The 20,694-nt window shown below is 40.1% G+C and overlaps 1 long non-coding RNA gene across 6 annotated transcripts in view; it reads left to right on the top strand.

Annotated features, from left to right (window-relative positions):
* The first annotated feature begins 353 nt into the window (after positions 1-353).
* The window catches only part of LOC147342807 (uncharacterized), a 545,729-nt gene continuing 525,388 nt past the window's right edge, over positions 354-20,694 (top strand). For 2 of the 6 annotated variants that reach the window (XR_015157194.1, XR_015157195.1), the window contains exon 1: positions 354-432. This is a non-coding gene — a long non-coding RNA (uncharacterized LOC147342807). The remainder of the gene's footprint in view (positions 433-20,694) is intronic. The other 4 variants (XR_015157196.1, XR_015157183.1, XR_015157181.1 and 1 more) reach the window with 3 other exon arrangements.

Raw genomic sequence — 20,694 nt, forward strand, 5'->3', positions numbered from 1 at the left:
GTTGCAAAGATTGCTATTACCACCAAATAAAGTGTGGTATGTGAAAGTGCTCAGCCTCTAGTGCAGCGCTCAGAGCGCTGGGCATCTTCCCTTCTTCTTTGTTAACTACCTCGGCCTTAGAGTCTTAAGATACCTTGGCCTATGTCTGTGTTTCATATTCATGCCTTGCTTTTGGAGTGGTTTTTCTTTCTTTTTTTTTGGTTCCTGTTTTCTTTTTTCTTGCAGTGAATTTTCATTTCATTTTTTAAAAAATTAGAACATAATTGCTTTACAACGTTGCATTGGTTTCTGCTATACAATAATGTGAATCAGCTGTGTATACATACATCCCCTCCCTCCTAAGCCTCCCTCCCGGCCCTCTGAGTCATCGCAGAGCGCCGCTGAGCTCCCTGTTACACGGCCACTTCCCTCCAGCGGTCTGTTTTACACACGGTAGCGTACCTACGTCAGTGCATCTCTCTTAATTTGTCCCACCCTCTCCTTCCCCCTCTGTGTGGACAAGTCTGTTTTTTCACATCTGTGTTTCTATTTCTGACCTGCAAATTGGTTCATCAGTACCATTTTCTAGATTCCATATATATGTGTTAGTATATAATATCTGTTATTCAGACTCACTTCACTCTGTATAACAAGTTCTGTGTTCATCTACCTCACTAGATCCGACTCAAATTCATTCCTTTTTATGGCTGAGTATCTGCTTTTTTCTTAGAGTTCTGGCACCCACTTTGTGGCATGAATTGGATAAGCTCGGCCTTCCAGGCCCCGCAGGTGTTAGGCTCCTGGTGAGGCTGATAACAGGACCCCCACTCCCAGCCAATACTGCGAGACAGTTACTTCTTGGGTGCAAGTTTCTCTGCCTTCCTTCACCCCAGACTTTAGTAGTGCCTCATCTTTATCGACCAGTTTTTATATGTAAACACCTGGATCACAGCGTGTCTGTGTCTGGAGAATGGGGAAAACACAAGTTCTCAATTGCCCACATAATTTTGTCTCTATATTCCATGGAAGCAGACATTCATTTAATAGGAGTCTGACTTCACTTCCTTCTGTGTTTGACAAGAGAGTTAGTTGAATGCTTGGCTAGGCAGTGAGTGAATTTCTCTGCTGCCCTGAACTAGACTTGATCTATACTCAATTCTTATAGGCCACAAAAAAAGGAAGGAGACAATCATGCTAAAAAATTATGTATGAACATTGAAGCTCCGTAAATAGGATTTTTAGAGACTTAAAAAAAACCATACTGGTTAAAATACAAGGCTTGAAGTTGGCAAAGAAAATCAGAATTTGGGGGCCAACTATTTCATGTAAAAGGTACCAAGATATAACGGCAAAACCTCATTTAACCATTTACTTTGCTTTCACTAACTGTCCACATTGCACTGTGAGTGTTGTATAGCCCAGCTTGGGAGGAGCTGGTGGCGTTTAGACAGCAGTGGCATTACTAGCCTCCTCTTGGGCTAGAATTATATTTGATCATTCATTCTGTTTTTCATTCATTCATCGAATAAAGCAAGGCAGCGGAATCTAAGCTCCAAGAGGTCAAAGACTCTATCTATTCTGTTTGCTTTTATTTCCTCAGCTTCTACAGGAGTGTTGGCACAGAGTGGGTATGTTTTACATTTTCCCAGAGGATTGATATTATGGTTTCTTTTTCCCTTAAGTGCAGTGAAGATTCTATTTAGGACTTCCACCCTTCCTAACATTTATCTACTCTGACATCAACCACATCTCGACAAGGTCATGCCCCACTCAGCATCTGCCACATTTTAGACGAAGGTCTTGACTGGGAAGACAAGCCCATCATCTTCCCCGAGGAGGGTTGGATGCCCTGGTTTAGTACTGATCTGTTGACACTGGGAGGATGAAGGCCAGGATCCCTTGGCCACTGCTCAGCTGGGGAAATGGGCCTGCAGAACCTTTGTGTGTTGTTGAACGTTACAAATCAGAATGAAGGGTTGCAAAGCACAGCTCAGAAATTTACAGGGCCTTCCTGGAAATGAGACAGGATTTGAGCCAATTTATCATGGCACACACTCTGCTTGCTTCAAGGCAGAGGGAACCATAAATAAAGGGGATGAGAGTGGATTTGCTGTTTGAGCATTTTAATTCAGAGCGAGTAAATATGTGGACCTCATAGGCACCATTGTCTCCTGATGATTTCTTTCATTTTCATTAATCACCTCTCTGGCAGGGGGTGGAAACGTCTCAGGTGGAGGCATAGTGCTGGGCCTATAGCGGACCATAGAATCAAGAAGTCCTGCTCATAATTTTCAGGTTTATAAAAGCTGAGAAGAAAGATCTTTAAGATCAATGTAGTTACCTCCTAGTTTTATTCAGGTAAAATGAAAACATCTAGGACATTTGGTTTCCTTCCATTCACATGACTTAAAACTCTTACATTATTCATTCCACTGCATTTTTATTGTACTGTGAAGCAGGTCCACTGATAATCTGCTCTTAGTTTCTCTTGCTTTATTTTACAGGTACTTCTTTAGTGTGGCTTTCTTTGCCTTAGAGGCATTAAAAAAATTTCGTTTATTGAGGTATAGTAGGTGTATAATATTATATAGGCTTTAGGTGTACAACATAGCAATTCACAATTTTTGAAGGTTATATTCCATTTATAGTTATTATAAAATATTGACTCTATTCCCTGTGCTGTAAAGTATGTCCTTATAGTTTATTTATTTTGTACATAATACATTGTACCTCTTAATCACTTACTCTTATCTTGCCCTTCCCCACTTCCATTTTCCTGCTGGTAACTACTAGTTTGTTCTGTATATTTGCGAGTCTGTTTCTTTCTTATTATAGTCCCTAATTTTACTTTTTAGATTCCACATATAAGTGGCAGCATACAGTATTTGTCTTTTTCTGACTTATTTTGTTTACCCTCCAAGTCCATCTATGTTATTGCAAATGACAAAATTTCATTCTTTTTTTATGACTGAGTAGTATTCCATTTTGGGCTTCCCAGGTGGATTAGTGATAAAGAATCCACCTGCCAACCCAAGGGATGCAGGAAGTGTGGGTTCAGTTCCTGGGGTGGGAAGATCCTCTAGAGGAGGAAATTGCAACCCACTCCAGTGTGCTTGCCTGGATAATGCCATGGACAGAGGAACCTGGTGGGCTACAGTCCATGGAGTCACAGAGTCAGACATGACTGTGTAACTGAGCATGAACACCCAGTATTTCATTGTATATACATACACACACAACACACACACATGTACATGTGCACACACACACACAGTCACGAACACCATGTCTCCAGATGGTTTTTGAAAGACATGGAATTAATTGCTTAACATCTTCCTGGGGCTTGAGGTGGAAAAACACACAATTTTGAAGTCAGCAGTGAAGTCATCTTTTATTTTTTTATGCTTTTCCATCTCTTTTATTTCATTCAGGAGAATGAAAAGTAACTGTACTTTTTCCAAGCAGGTTTTTGGTTACAGAGTTCTATGATAAATCCATTATGGTCTATGGGCTCATAATTTAGCTAGTCTAGCCTTTCAGGAGAAACATACATAGAATCTATTAAGACTGTAACATAATGGAGTCTATGAAAGATCAGAGAAACAAACTACTGACCATTAAGCCCTGGGCAGACACCAAATGGAAAAGTAGCACTTTTTGATATAGCTGAATTGATAAGATTGTTTTGACCCCAAAAGAATTTGATGTGGCAAATTTGATGCCTTGAAATGTAAAAATACTTTAAAAATATTACCAAATAGCAATCACAGTAGGTGTCCTTAGTTCTTATTTTTCTTAAGTCAATTCCTAATCATATTCTTAACTTCCTCCCTCAGTGGGGGATAATGGCAAGCATCTGGCCAAGCATTTGAAGATGTGCTGCAACCCAGGCATAAGCTGAGGAATTTAGAGAAATAATTTACATATCATAAAATTTACCCATTTAAGGTATTCAATTCAGTGGTTTTTAGTATGTCTACAGACGTATACATCTAAGATCAGAGTCTTTAACCATAATTCTATCACCGTAATTTCAGAACATTTTCATCACCTCAGATAGGAATATCGTGCCCATTAGCAGTTATTTCTCCTACCATAAATACTCAGACGCCTGGCCCATCTCTAGTCCTAAGAAACCGCTATACGGGTTCGCTTATTTTGGACCTTCCCTTTCAATGGTGTCATGTAACATAGTCTTCTGTGATTGGCTTCTTTGACTTAACACAGTGGTTTTTGAGGTTCACATATGTCATCACAATAAAGATGGGCTCGATAAAGGACAGAAACGGTATGGACCTAACAGAGGCAGAAGATATTAAGAAGAGGTGGCAAGAATACACAGAAGAACTGTACAAAAATGATCTTCACAACCCAGGTAATCACGATGGTATGAAAACTCACCTAGAGCCAGACATCCTGGAATGTGACGTCAACTGGTCCTTAGAAAGCATCTATGAACTATAAGCATCTAAGCACTATGAACAAAGCTAGTGGAGGTGATGGGATTCCAGTTGAGCTATTTCAAATCCAGAAGATGATGCTGTGAAAGTGCTGCACTCAATATGTCAGCAAATTTGGAAAACTCAGCAGCAGCCATAGGACTGGAAAAGGTCAGTTTTAATTCCAATCCCAAAGAAAGGCAATGCCAAAGAATGTTCAAACTAGTACACAATGGCACTAATCTCACACACTAGCAAAATAATGCTCAAAATCCTCCAAGCCAGGCTTCAACAGTCTGTGAATTGTGAACTTCCAGATTTTCAAGCTGGTTTTAGAAAAGGCAGAGGAACCAGAGATCAAATTGCCAACATCTGCTGGATCATCAAAAAAGCAAGAGAGTTCCAGAAAAGCATCCATTTCTGCTTTATTGACTGCACCAAAGCTTGACTGTGTGGATCACAACAAACAGTGGAAAATTCTGAAAGAGATGGGAACACCAGACCACCTGACCTGCCTCTTGAGAAATCTGTATGCAGGTCAGGAAGGAACAGTTAGAACTGGACATGGAGCAACAGACTGGTTCCAAATCAGGAAAGGAACACATCAAGGCTGTGTATTGTCACTCTGCTTATTTAACTTATATGCAGAGTACATCATGAGAAATCCTGGGCTGGAAGAAGCACAAACTGGAATCAAGATTTCCGGGAGAAATATCAATAACCTCAGATATGCAGATGACACCACCCTTATGGCAGAAAGAAAAGAAGAACTAAAGTGCCTCTTGATCAAAGTGAAGGAGGAGAGTGAAAAGTTGGCTTAAAACTCAACATTCAGAAAACGAAGATCATGGCATCTGGTCCCATCACTTCATGGCAAATAGATGAGCAACAGTGGAAACAGTGGCTAACTTTATTTTGAGGGGCTCCAAAATCACTGCAAATGGTGACTGCAGCCATGAAATTAGAAGATGCATACTCCTTGGAAGAAAAGTTATCACCAACCTAGACAGCATATTAAAAAGAAGAGACATTACTTTGTCAACAAAGGTCTGTCTAGTCAAGGCTATGGTTTGTCCAGTAGTCATGTATGGATGTGAGAGCTGGACTATAAATAAAGCTGAGCGCTAAAGAAGTGATGCTTTTGAACTGTGGTGTTGGAGAAGACTCTTGAGAGTCCCTTGGACTGCAAGGAGGTCCAGCCAGTCCATCCTAAAGAAAACAGTCCTGAATATTCATTGGAAGGACTGATGTTGAAGCTGAAATTCCAATACTTTGGCCACCTGATGTGAAGAGCTGACTCATTGGAAAAGACCCTGATGCCGGGAAAGATTGAAGGTGGGAGGAGAAGGGGACGACAGATGATGAGATGGTTGGATGGCTTCCTTGACTTGATGGACATGAGTTTGGGTGGATTCTGGGAGTTGGTGATGGACAGGGAGGCCTGGCATGCTGCAGTTCATGGGGTTGCAAAGAGTCAGACATGACTGAGTGACTGAACTGTACTGACCTATGTCATCACATGTATCAGTACTTCATTCCTTATTGCCAGATAATATTCCACTGTGTAAATATGCCATATCTGTTTATTCATTATGAAACTCATGGATATTTGTGTTGTTCCCACTTATTTGCCTATTGTGAATAATGCTGCTATGCACGTTCATTACAGGTTTTTGTGTGGACATATTTCGTTTCTCTTTGGTGGATACTTAAGAGTAGAATTGATGCAATTCTACGGTAACTGTTTAATGTCTAAAAAGATAAAGATTATGATGTTTTTAATTTGGAAAGTGTATTGATTTTTGTTTCTAGAATTTATTGAAATGTCCACATAATACAGCCAAGTGACAGTGTTATAGATTCATTTAATTGTGTCTTACAAATGAGTAGGACTTGTGCTATTCAAAGAATAAATAAATCATGATACTACTCACAGAAAGCTCATGATTCAGGAGGGGAAACAGACCATGACACTGAAGGTTCTAGTAACCAGGAGAGAGCAGGTGGAGGGGAAGTGAGCAGGGCAGTCAGAAGAAGATCTAGGAGAGAGAAAATTGTAAGCAGCAAGAAGCTCGTAGCAAAAGGGCAGCAGCGGAGATGCACTGAAAGGCAAGAGAGCATCACATGTCAGAACATCGACTGGGAGCAAAGGCACAACATATTTATGGGAAACCAAACAATACAACCTAAATGGGGGCTAGTTTGTGAGGAGCTAGCCAGTGACTTCAGATCATTAAGCAGACTTCAAGAGAACTGATTTCCATCTGTTTCCTTTTACCCCTGAAAGAAGTAAGAAAGGGAAAGAACTATAAAATGCTTTGAAAAATGGAACTGGCTATCAAAAAGTTTATATTTATTAAAGCGTTAATGAAAAAACAATACTTTATTTTTCAGTACAAACTATCCTTTAGTAAAATTTACTTTTTATTTTAAAAGACATAATCATGAACTGTAGAAAATTTAGAAAATATTAAAGAATATAAAATAAAAATCAATAGTAATCTCACAGCCTAGAAACAAACATTTTTTAGTGTTTTGAAATCTACCCTATATTCATTTTCATATTTATAGCTGCTTACATAGTTGGAACTTTAAATGTAGTTGTATAAATGAAATAGGGATTAACCTATAAAGATTATTTTAATTGCTTTGCAATTAATACTGTGCTATAAGAATTTTTCTAATTCCTAATACTCTCCTAGAAGAATATTTTTAAGATGATGAAAAATTTCACCATAAGCATGAGGTGATTTATCAAATCTCTTCCATATGGTCATTTTATGACATCCTTTTATCCCAGTATAATTAATACATATTTTGATGTCAGAAATGGCTTTTTGAAATGACTAATTGCTCACTAAAGTGATTTACAAATGGAGTAATTGAACTAAGTATATAAAAAAAGAAAGCTATTTTTAAAAGGAAAGATTTTGTTATAATTTTATGGACTTTAGAGGACAAAGACTTTCTCCCACACATGGAATCAGTGGGAGCAAGTGCCAAGGCGATAGATAATGGCTTTGATTATATTAAAGATTTAAATAGCAGCATTTTATCCAAAATGTTGAAAGAAAAAAAAACATGAAGAATATTGAAAAAAATAAGAGTTGGCATTCTTAATGTATACAGGGGTAATCAATGCATTACGAGTAGAAGAGACCTTCCGATGTAGCAGTAAAATGGGCAAAGAATATGACTTGTCATTTTATAGACTTGGTTCAATTCTCCATTTGTAAATCACTTTAGTGAGCAACTAGTCATTTCAAAAAGCCATCTCTGACATCAAAATATTTATTAATTATATTGCGATAAAAGGATGTCATAAAAAGACCGTATGGAAGAGATTTGATAAATCACCTCATGCTTATGGTGAAATTTTCCATCATCTTAAAAATAATCTTCTAGGAGAGTGTTAGGAATTAGAAAAATTCTTATAGCACAGTATTAATTGCAAAGCAATTAAAATAATCTTTAAAACTTAAATACCTAATACAAAGTTTTACAATTGCTTTTTGCTTGTAATTAAAGAAAGCATTTTAAACACAAATCACATATTATTTTGCATACCTAACTAGTAGTCAGTTAAAAATTGATAATTTTCAATCCAAGGAGATTCAGTTGAAATGTGCATTTCTTGCTTTCTTAGTGGGTTGCAGAGTGGACAGGGCTCTTGAAAGGAATTTAATAGTATATATATATATAGTATGTGTCTTTAAAATGTTTATGCTCGTTAATACAATCTAAGAAAGTTCCCAGTAACTAAGACAAAGATTTATGACAAAAGATATGCATTGTTGGGCTTCCCTGGCAGCTCAGATGGTCAAGAATCCGCTTTTAATGCAGGAGATTTGGGTTCAGTTCCTGGGTCAGGAAGATCCTGGGGAGGAGGGCATGGCAACCACTCCAGTATTCTTGCCTGGAGAATCCCATGAACAGAGGAGCCTGGCGGGCTACAGTCCATGGGGTCACAAAGAGTGACATGACTCAGAGGCATGACTAAGCGACTAAAGACATCATGTGCATTGTTAGGCATTATAAATACTATATCACATATTTTCATAATCATAAAATAATGATCATAAAGATTTAAATAAATTGAGGCCTATATGAAATGAAATATTGATCTTCCATTAAAGTGATACTTTAAGGAACACTTTATGATGGGTCAGTTCATATTATATATGTGAAAAATCAATGTACAGACCTACTTATGGAAGAGTATCAGCTAGAGAGAGATACAGGGAGGTGAGAGACTTAAACATTTATGATATTAATATTGGTTTCTTCTAGGAAGTAAGCTATGGTTAACTTAGATATTTCTCTTCTCTGTTTCCTAAATCTTGGTTTTCATTCTGGTGAGAAGGGCATATGCCTTGGAAGCCCTGTGCAAGGAGATGATTACAGAAAGTATCCAGAATGATACCAAAGTGTCTCCCTGATTCTTTTGCTTTTAGGTTCTGGTAGGTCCTAAATTTGTCATGTTATACTCACTATGAGGATTACATTCTTGTTCTCTGTTGCTCTCTGCCCAGTAGGACATCCTATGCATCTGTGGCAGCCTATCACTAAGGCCTGAGATTTGTCCTCATAATCTTGTTTAGCTAAATCCTACCTTCTCTGGATACCACCTTTGAGACTGGAGTGGCTTTGCAGAGTGGCCTGCTGTCTTTATTTCCTGCACTAGAACTGGCTTCGCCAGTTGCATCTGGTTCACCAGTCATCTCCCAGCATTTCTTTAGATTCTTGGTTCTTTGCTGGCTTTGTGTTGCCTTATCACGCATACCATCTCAAAACACTTACTGTATAGAGGATTTTCTTTGTAGACTTTTCACAACATCGAAAGGGTATAGAGAGCAACAGAGAAGCACTGAAATGAGAACAGGCATGGGTACTAAGTGTATAGGATTTTAGAGCTGAAGAGGAAAGACACTCTCAGAGGCTCAAGGGAGAAGTGACAAAATCATGGAAGATGGGGCGATATGGGAGCTCTCTAAGGCCATGCCATCTTTGAAGACTGGCTTAAAGTAGTTGGATAGTAATTTCTACCCAGAGCTTCCTAGCCCTTGGCCTCAAACATCTGAAAAATTATGTAGATCATAGCTAGACCCTCAGTTATCTTCTTCAAAGGTTTGTCTTCCTACCAGGCAGATGGTAGCCAAAGCCATGGATGGCTTCACCTGGAAGTTTAGGTCCTTGGGGTTATCACTAAGGAAAAAGATGTTTTTCATGTCATGGAAACTGGTGTAAATTGCATTGCTGATACTGAATTATTCTTATCAGTCAAAATAAATTTTAAAATATTTACCAAGTTTTTACTTTATGCAGAGAATAATAATAGCTTCTAGAAGAAAATATGACACCCGCACATAAGAAATTAATTGTTTTCCTGGAAAGATGACACATATTATATTGTAAGCGTTGGTTGCTATAAATGAAGTATTTGCATCCCTTGTATCTCAGGCAGAGGGCTTTCCAGGTAGCACTAGTGATAAAGAACCTGCCTGCCAATGCAAGCGATGCGAGAGACCTGGGTTCGGTCCCTGGAGGAGGAAATGGCAACCTGCCTCCAGGATTCTTGCCCGGAAAATCCCACGGATAGAGGGCTACAGTCAGTAGGGTCACAAAGAGTTGGACACGACTGAAGCGACTCAGCACACACACACACACGCACACGCACACGCACATGCACACACACGCACGCATCTTGGACAGAACATGAGGCTGTTCGGTGACTGTTGTTACTGGCAGCACCAGAACATGGAACCATTACATTTTAAAACTGTAACTAGTAACAGTCTATGTGGTAGGAGTATGTGTCACATATATTTCTAGATTATAATTTTTACCCATCTAAAGGGGATCAGAGAAGGCAATGGCACCCCACTCCAGTACTCTTGCCTGGAAAATCCCATGGACGGAGGAGCCTGGTAGGCTGCAGTCCATGGGGTTGCTAAGAGTTGGACACAACTGAATGATTTCACTTTCACTTTTCACTTTCATGCATTGGAGAAGGAAATGGCAACCCACTCCAGTGTTCTTGCCTGGAGAATCCCAGGGATGGGGAAGCCTGGTGGGCTGTCGTCTATGGGGTCGCACAGAGTTGGACACGACTGAAGTGACTTAGCAGCAGCAAAGGGGATATTTTGGGAGACATTCTAGGGCCATCGGAAAGCTCACTTCATTGTGAGGAAGAAGGAGGATGGCATTACTGAGCAATTCCTATGTGTCAGACATAGCATTAAATTTTTTCATATGGGGTATCATTTAGGAAAATAGCCCTGGTAATATATATCTATATAGAACAAGGCACTTTTCATCTGAGATGTTACTCAATTTTCATTTTAATCCTGGAGGTAAATATTAGTTTCTTAAATTGAGTCTGAGTCCTCCAATAATTAAATCCATCTCAGAATTATCTGTAACTCAGTCATCTGGCTCATTCTTGGTCCTCAGTAGGTATATGTCAAAAGTCTCAGGGAAAGTAAGTGACAGGCTGTGGTCTGTCTTCCACTGTCAGACTTTAACTGTAAGCAGTTGCAACAGTCTGTTTAACTTCAAAATCAAAGGGTCTAGACTCTTCTGTTTGACCTTGGGGAAAATCATTTCTCAAATACTCAGCCTCCTTATCTGAGGGCAAAACCACTCATTTCCTAATTCGGTGGTGAACTGAAATATGAGTCCCACCACCAGTCAGATGAGCAGGAGTTCTGAGGCAGTGAGGATGGGAGCCGCGCAGAGCAAGGGTATCAAAGGTCTCCACTTCTAAAACCTCCCCTGACAATATGGCCACAGCTGGTGGGACCACTGACTGGCAAACTCTGCCACGCTCTCAGATGCAGTGCGCTCTGATTCGGTGATCTGAAGGAAGACCTTCTGTTGTAACTGACACATAACCAGGATGGAAAATAGCCTGAGATTTTAGGAAAATGTAGGGATGTGTTTTACCTCTACAAAGGTGCTGTCCAATACATATAGAATGTGTGTCATATAAATGATTTAAAATTTTCTAGTAACACATTAAAAAAGTAAAACAAACAGAAACAGCTAAATTGATTTGTAGTTTGAATAATATATTTAATTTATTTTATTATATTTAAAAGCCTCTTGATGAAAGTGAAAGTGGAAAGTGAAACAGTTGGCTTAAAGCTCAACATTCAGAAAATGAAGATCATGGCATCCAGTCCCATCACTTCATGGGTTATAGATGGGGAAACAGTGGAAACAGTGTCAGACTTTATTTGTCTGGGCTCCAAAATCACTGCAGATGGTGACTGCAGCCATGAAATTAAAAGACGCTTACTCCTTGGAAGGAAAGTTATGACCAACCTAGATAGCATGTTCAAAAGCAGAGACATTACTTTGCCAACAAAAGTCTGTCTAGTCAAGGCTATGGTTTTTCCAGTAGTCATGTATAGATGTGAGAGTTGGACTATGAAGAAAGCTGAGCACCAAAGAATTGGTGCTTTTGAACTGTGGTGTTGGAGAAGACTCTTGAGAGTCCCTTGGACTGCAAGGAGATCCAACCAGTCCATTCTGAAGGAGATCAGCCCTGGGTGTTCTTTGGAAGGAATGATGCTAAAGCTGAAACTCCAGTACTTTGGCCATCTCATGTGAAGAGTTGACTCATTGGAAAAGACTTTGATGCTGGGAGGGATTGGGGGCAGGAGGAGAAGGGGACAACAGAGGATGAGATGGCTGGATGGTATCACTGACGCGATGGATGTGAGTCTGAGTGAACTCTGGGAGTTGGTGATGGACAGGGAGGCCTGGTGTGCTGTGATTCATGGGGTCGCAAAGAGTCGGACATGACTGAGCGATTGAACTGAACTGAACTGAACTGAATGCTGACTTGTTGTTCAGTCAGTCATGTCCAACTCTTTGGGAACCCATGCACTGCAGCACGCCAGACTTCCCTGTCCAACACCATCTCCCAGAGCTTGCTCATACTCATGTCCATTGAGTCTGTGATGCCATCCAACCATCTCATCCTCTCATCCCCTTCTCCTCCTGCCATCAGTCTTTTCCAGCATAGAGGTCTTTTCTAATGAGTCAGCTCTTCACATCAGGTGGCCAAAGTATTGGAGCTTCAGCTTTAGCATCAGTCCTTCCAATGAATATTCAGGACTGATTTCCTTTTGTACTGACTGACTTGATCTTGCACTCCAAGGAACTCTCAAATCTTCTCCAACACCATAGCTCAGAATCATCAATTCTTCGGTGCTCAGCCTTCTTTATGTACCAACTCTTACATCCATACATGACTTCTGGAAAAGCCATAGCTTTGACTATATGGATCTTTGTCAGCAAAGTAATGTCTCTGCTTTTTAATACACTGTCCAGGTTTGTCATATCTTTTCTTCCAAGGAGCAAGTGTCTTTTAATTTCATGGCTGCAGTCACAGCCTGCAGTGATTTTGGAGTCCAGGAAAATAAAGTCTGTCACTGTTTCCATTGTTTCCCCATCTATTTGCCATGAAGTGATGGGACCAGATGCCATGATCTTTGTTTTTTGAATGTTGAATTTTAAGCCAGCTTTTTCACTCTCCTCTTTCACTTTCATCAAGAGGCTCTTTCTCTTTGCTTTCTGCCATAAGGGTGGTGTCATCTGCATATCTGAGGTTATTGATATTTCTCCCAGCAATCTTGATTCCAGCCTATGCTTCATCCAGCCCAGCATTTTTCATGATGTATTCTGCATATAAGTTAAATAAGCAAGGTGACAATATAATCTTGACGTACCCCTTCCTGATTTGGAACCGGTCTATTGTTCCATGTCTGGTTCCGACTATTGCTTCTTGACCTGCATACAGGTTTTGCAGGAGGTGGATAAGATGGTCTGGTATTCTCATCTCTTTGACTCATTTTGCATTAGTAACTGTATTCTGTGTTTTTGTGTGTGTGTGTGTGGTTTTGTGTATGTCTTTCTCCTCGGTTTCATGGGGGCCAATTCATAATCCCAACCTCCAAGCATTCCTCAGCACATAGTAGGTTCTCAATAAGTGTTTACTGAGCAAAAGAATAAAAGAGCAAAATTTCTGGCAGATTATAAGCATGCTTGTGTTGTTATTACTGTCACACTAGGGAGGTGTAGACCTTTTATAGCTTGTCCTTGCTTTGGCTAGAATTTCTCCCTACCAGGCTTTATAACCCTTATTATAAATTCCATCTGGATAGGAACTTGGCTAAGCTTTTGGCTTTGAGCCTTTAATTGATGCTACATTTATTGGAATGTGAAAAATATGAGTTCTAGTCTTTATGATGCTCTCTTATGCCTATGTAATTTACAGTTTGTTGCCACAGAAGTGCTTTCTGACTCAGTTATCAGTTTTTACAGAAATAAAATTTAAAGGCCTTAAGGATAGACCTACAAAGTAAGGAACAGGGGCTATGGAGTGGCAGCATCTTGAGCAGCCAATTGTCTTGTACTGAAATGTGGTTTTTCAGGTGCTATTAAGAAGAGCCCTCATCCTGCCACAAGCCCTCATCCTGCACAGCACTGCTCTTATAAAGGGACTCTAGGTCATCCTCAGGCATGACACCACCTGTTCACAAACACACTTTCAAATATCGATCCAGTTGGTTAGATTTCATTTCAGATTCTATGGTGTGGAACACAGATTATTGCCTGTAAACTTACTAATGTGTGTTTCGTGAGTTAGATATATAATATACCTGAATTCATCCATTTATTGAATTAACATTTATTGAGTACCTACGGGCTTCCATGGTGGCTCAGCTGGTAAAGGATCTGCCTGCAATGTGGGAGACCTGGGTTCTATCCCTGGGTTGGGAAGATCCCCTGGAGAAGAGAATGACTACCCACTCCAGTATTCTGGCCTGGAGAATTCCGTGGACTCTATAGTCCATGGGGTCACAAAGAGTTGGACACGACTGAGTGACTTTCACTTGCTCAGCTTGTTATATAATCAGTGATGCTGCTAAGTCGCTTCAGTCGTGTCCGACTCTGTGCGACCCCGTAGATGGCAGCCCACCAGGCTCCCCCGCCCCAGGGATTCTCCAGCCAAGAACACTGGAGTGGGTTGCCATTTCCTTCTCCAATGCATGAAAGTGAAAAGTGAAAGTGAGGTCGCTCAGTCGTGTCCAACTTGTAGCAACCCCATGGACTGCAGCCTACCAGGCTCCTCTGTCCATGGAATTTTCCAGGCAAGAGTACTAGAGTGGGGTGCCATTGCCTTCTCCGATAATCAGTGCTAGGAACACACATAGGCTGCCCTTGAAGACTTCACAATCTACAGACATAACAGATTTCATTAGATTCAATACAATGAGTAAAAGTTGTTATAAAAGGACAGGGCACTTTGAAGGCATAGACAAGAAGATTTTTACTGTGAATATTGAAATGCAGTGAATGGGCGACTCATTCTAGCCGACATGAATTTCCTTCTGAGTGGGCTGATTTTGGAAAATATTGGCAAATTGGTAAAGATGAGCATGAACTAGAGAGTCCTATAGAAAAGTAATATGGTATAATTTGAGGGGGACTCTTTAAACCCCATTTGATGGTTTCATAGTAACTGAGCCTGCATCTTTCCTGGACCAAAGGACTCCAAAGGACAGCTCTACTTGTCCCTCCTATGATCCCCCTCTTTCATAAAAACAATGATGATTAATATGTGCATGTTATACACTGAATTTTTAAGCTTTTTATATAATTTTCTCATGTAATTGTCATCCCAATGCTTTGATATATGCTCTGCCATATCCACTCCAAAGACTAGAAGATTTAGGCTTGGGAAGAGTTTATGATTTACCCAAGATTACATGAGTATTTTGCAGTTATATTGACCAGTACCCTTGGTTTTAAAAAACGTTGTTAGTTTATTGGTCTGCTATCTGGATAGTGCAGGGGTAGACATAGTGCCAGAGGGATTAGAAGCAGAGCTGCTAAAGTCATCAGAGTTCTCTCTAAATTGAACCTGTCCCTTTCTGCAGGTTGGCTTCATTTCCTCCAGCAGGTTCTTCCACGTGGTAGTTTGCTATTCCCCTGGCGATCTGAGGGACTCGATTGAACTGAACTGGCGATTCAGTTGCTTTACATCTCAAGGGCGCAGAGGTCTCCCCAACCGTCTCCAGACACCAAGTTCCAGAGGGAGACTCTGATTGGCTCATTTTGTGTCAGGTGACTCCTCACTGCAGCTTGAGGAAGGGTCACCGCCAACAACATGTTTTGAAACATTTACTGGAGGAAAAATAGTGTTGTTGTAGGCATTTAGAATAATTAAAGAGTATATCAGTGGTGGATTCGGAGCTGAAATTCATTATTTCATAACTCCATATACAACATTGCCTCATTTATTTTGGACGTTGAGAACACCATAGTCATTTTTTTTCCCTTTTAGCATTTTAATTTATATTGGAGTGCAGTTGGTAAACAATATTGTGTTAGTTTCAGGTGATTCAATTATACATATACATGTATCTATTCTTTTTCACTTTTTTTTCCTATTTAGGTTGTCACTTAATATTGAGCAGAGTTCGCTGTGCTATCCTGTATGTCCTTGTTGGTTATCCATTTTAAATATAGTGATGTGTACATGTCCATCACAAACTCACTAACTATCCCCCCTTCTCCACCTCCAGTAACTCTAAGTTTGAGAACACCATGGTCATTTTAAGTTGCATATATGGGACTTTTTGTCATTTGCACTTGAATGGGTCACAGGCACCTCAAACTCAAACTGGTTTTGGAACGGACTTGCACTGTGCTGCCACAGTCCTGGCCTAGTGCTCGCCTGGTCTTCCTCCAGTTTCTGTCTCAGTGCCAACTGGCCCAGGGTTACACTACAACTTTCCTGAGCCCTAGGCACTTTTGCTTCCTCCATTAAAAAACAAATGTAAAGATTATATTTTACTGCAGTGGTATAAAGATGGATGGCTTTCCAGGTGGCTCATTGGTAAAGAATCCACCTTTACAAAGTAGGGGATGCGTAATTGATCCCTAGGTCGGGAGGATCCCCTGGAGAAGGGCATGACAACCCACTCCAGCATTCTTGCCTAGAAAATCCCATGGACAGAGGAGCCTGGCAGGCTACAGTCCATGGGGTCTCAGAGAGTCAGACACAGCAACAAGAAAGATGGGTATATTAGTGTCATATGGCTAAGTACTTTCTTTGAAATTTTTCATTTTGCTTTTATGATTTAAAAAGTAATTCTGTGGCTCTCTAAAAATGTTCTGGGCCCAAACACTGTGTCTGCTGAGCTTAATGGATATTTGTGGTCTGAATTGGCTTGTATCAGTCTGAATGGTGCAAGCCAGAAACTTGGGATTTATCATTAACATTTTCCCTCTTCATCAGCACATCCCAATCACCATATTCCATCAAATTTGCCACTTCAGTTTCTCCCCAAATTAGAAACCACCTGCATTTTTTTTTCTCGCTCCATTTCTACTTCCATGGTCTAAACAGTCACACCATCTTTATGAGTCCCTCGCATCCACTGTTTCATTTCTTCACTCTGTGATCATTAGTGCAGTTAGAATGATCTCTTAAAAACAAATCTCTTCTTTAAAACCATTCAAGAGCTTGTTCTTCTTCTTGGGATAATGAAAAAAGTTTCAACCTGTAAGTTCCTGGAGGAGCTAGCTCCCACCTGTGTAATCAAAACGGTTTCGTAGGACTTACTCTGGCTCATTCTTTCTATTATGGCCACACTTGGCTTGTTTCAGTTCCTTGAATGCAGCCTTCTCTTTTGCATCTTAGGTCATTCTGGAATGTTCTTTCTTCTCCCTGACTTTTCATATTAATTATTCACCATCCTTTACATCTTGCTGAAAACGTCACTTTGCGGGGGAATCTTTCCCTGGATCCTCCTCACACAGCTTGGATCATGTATTATGTTTTCTGGGCAAACTGTGTGTATTCTTTGAATCCAAAGATCTGTAATTACAGCTAAATGTCTAATTGTGGAAATAATGAGTTAGTGTCTGTTTCACCCACCAGAGGGAATGTTCCAGGCCAAATTTGTTTATCATGGTTTCACCATCAAGCCTGCTATACAATGAATACTCAATATCGGCTGACTTGACTGACTGAATGAAAAATGTATATTGATATGTCCTGAAATACTTCACACTTAAAAATTCACAACAGAGCTTTTTGAGGCTCAATGCCAGGTACTCTGGTAGGCTCTGAAGACATAGGACATTCATAATCACCACCCTCATGGCTTTTTTTTTCTAACCAGGGAGACACATAGTAGTTAGGTCAATAACAAATTAATTAAATTCTCCCTAGTTGTATGTAGTGTTCTGAAAGAGTAGGAAGGATGCCAAGTTAGCCTTGAAAAGCTTCCTCATCCATAATATAGTAGTTTAGTTGCTGAGACAACATGATTCCTGATGTTTGGGACCATAGGTATTTGTGTTCCTCTCCTTTGAATTCACTGTGAGGTGTGCAGAGTGTAGCACAGTTGAGGGCCTCAGGACTTGTTCCATTGCCCACAGCTGAATCACTGAGTTTCTGGCTGTTGATCTGGATACTTAGTTGCACTGAACAAGAGTCCCTGGGAGCTTGAAGATTTTGACCCTTTATCCTGGAATGCTTCCATTTAGTTGATTTGGACACTACCCTGATGCTGACAACTGATCAGATTAGGTGGTTATCAGTGTAGAATGAGGCTCTGGAAAATAGAAATTTAATCCCTAAAGATGAGCAGAATTATTGATGGATATATTAAATGGTCATACCAGGATGAAAAGGCTACAGCTGCTATGGTCTTAATTACTGATATCACAGACCCATCTTCTTTGTTCTGATAAATCAGAAAGTGTCTGTGTGTCTTTTGAAAGTTGGATGTGATTTCATGAGTGTGGACCAGTCCAGAATCCAAGTGGTGAATAAATTACTGCATGAAAAACATTTTTAATACTGGCCTTTTATGTTTCAGTGACCCCCATGCTCCATCTCATATACGGATGTCTTGCATAAAAAGTTCAAATAATAGCTTTATTTTATAGTTGATACAATGGAGACTCAGTGAAATGATGTACTTTATCCAAAGTCTCAAGATGTCTTAATAAAGACACTACTTAGTCTGCAGGTTGACTAGAGATTTGGTGACCTTCTTATTTTATCCTGCTACTTTGCTTTTCCATTATCAATTGATTCAATCAACTCTTGCTCATCTGCACATTGTGGTTTTTATAGAATAAATCCTTAGTCACAAATAATGTGAAACTCACATGCTAGTGTACCTCCTTGTCCTTACTGCTAATTTCTCTGTGCTCAGAAGTCTACAGCCCAGGAAAACAGAATTGGGAAAAGAAATAAATGAAAAACAGCCCCACCCTAACACAGGGGCAGACCTATCACGGCCATAAGATGAAGCAATAAAAGTCATCTGTGAGTAGCCTTAAGACTTTCAAAGGATGTAAAGTGCTACAGTGAATGAGTTTGCTCTTTGGAGTTAGAAAGCATTAGAAATATAATTACTACTTACTTTGTTGGGTGATCCTGGGCAAATTACCACTTTAGAGCCTTAGGTATTTTCCCACTATTAATTTGAGATAATACAACCAATAGAACCAATTAGCAGAGCTGTTGTGCGCAAGTCCCTTTCTCTCCATCTTATTGGAAGGGAGAGGAGGATGGTAGCATCATCTCTTCATTCATCTCACCCTTACTCCTCTTGCGAGAGGGTAGCTTTTTCTAGAATGATTGCTTAACTTGAAAGATATTTATTGGGCCAGGGATGAATCACTGGGTATTAAGCTACCCTAGTTAATGCTTCAGCATCTACTGCACAGTGTCAGAATCATGCAGCCTGCTGGAGGGCGGCACCGTCCACAAGGTAGATGCAGGATTCAGAAAAGCAGGATCTGCTTAGACTCAGAGTCCAAGTCCCAGGCTCCAACCCAGATCCAGTAATGCATCCTGCATTGCAGTGTTCATCATCAGCCCAGCTTTTAATGACATAGTGCTTTTCTCTTCTTTCCCCATCTAAAAACTAGGGATCCACCTATCTTGAATATGGTGATGGGATAAATTTTTTTAAAACCAGATAAGGGACTTAGAGGAATTTCTGACGTAGGGTTAGTGTAATAAATGTATGTAGACTGAATGAACTACCTTGTGAAATTGGATTATTATTATCCCCACTTTGAAGATGGGAACACTGGAGGTCAGAGAGTTTCTGCCACAGGCAGACAATATTAGAGCCAAAACTTGAACCAAGGCCAGCAGACTATCCATTCCATTAGCAAATGTTATGTATTTATTAATGGGGAGAATATAGAGAAATGCTCCTAAACATTTTCTTCCCCAGTTCTCTATCACACAACTGAGAAGAGAGAGGGGAAGAAAGAGGGGGTTGAACTATTACTAACATGATATGGCATCTGCAGATTCATTTCTACATTTGGGTTAAATCAATTGTCAAAGGATACTAAGAATTGAATGGGGTTCAGGGAGAATTGAGTCTGAGTGACTGGTAATGTTGATCTCTGACATAGAAAGTTGCTGACTAGTTTCCCCAAACTCAAGTTATATCAGTAAAGCAGGAGGTATGCTCTTATCTGAAAGTGAGGAGGAAGTGAGTTTGGGAGCTTAAGAATTATGAGAGAAGCCACCAAGTCCCTGTGGAGAGAAATCAAATATTGCCTGGAGTCCTGCAGAAAAGCCATACCATCATTCATGAGGCAGACTCCATGAAAGGTAAAGGATATAAATAGGAGAGGGAAGGAGGGGGACAGAGGGAGAGAGCAGTGGGGGAGAGGGGGAGACAGAGAGATTATGCCAAATAAATAGTAAAATTTCCATATGAAAACATTTACATTTCACCAAAATACACCCCATAAAAGGCAGTCAGCATTTAGAGTGTAGAATCCTCTTTTTTGACTTTGTGTTCAGGGATAGTCAACAGTTGACCATGAGCTCTGAAATTTCCAGGACACACTGAAGCCTTCAAATCTGCATTTTAGTCCCCACTCCCTGTCCTGAGAGATTACCCACTTTCCATGGCTCTTGGCTGATGCTGTGATCATTTAGTCCAGCCAAAGCAGAACTGTACTTGACATTTTTCTAAGAGCCAATTTCTGCACAACTGCTTAATCCAGGTTCATAATTTAAAAGTATAACATGGGCCATGCTGAGAGAGAACTTTTAATTTAGGCAATGGTGCTTGATTCACAGAGATCATGTGCTTGCTTCCTGGCATCAATGAGCTATGACTTTTGACCTGCAGATAAAGCTAGTTCCTTCATTCCACTCTATGTCTGTAGAAGCAGACATATTTCAGTGTGTTGATAGTGGAAAAGA

This window comes from Bos grunniens, chromosome 28 (assembly GCF_055505025.1).
Source record: "Bos grunniens cultivar Pamir isolate PY7600 chromosome 28, Bosgru_T2T1.0, whole genome shotgun sequence".
Taxonomy (NCBI): domain Eukaryota; kingdom Metazoa; phylum Chordata; class Mammalia; order Artiodactyla; family Bovidae; genus Bos; species Bos grunniens.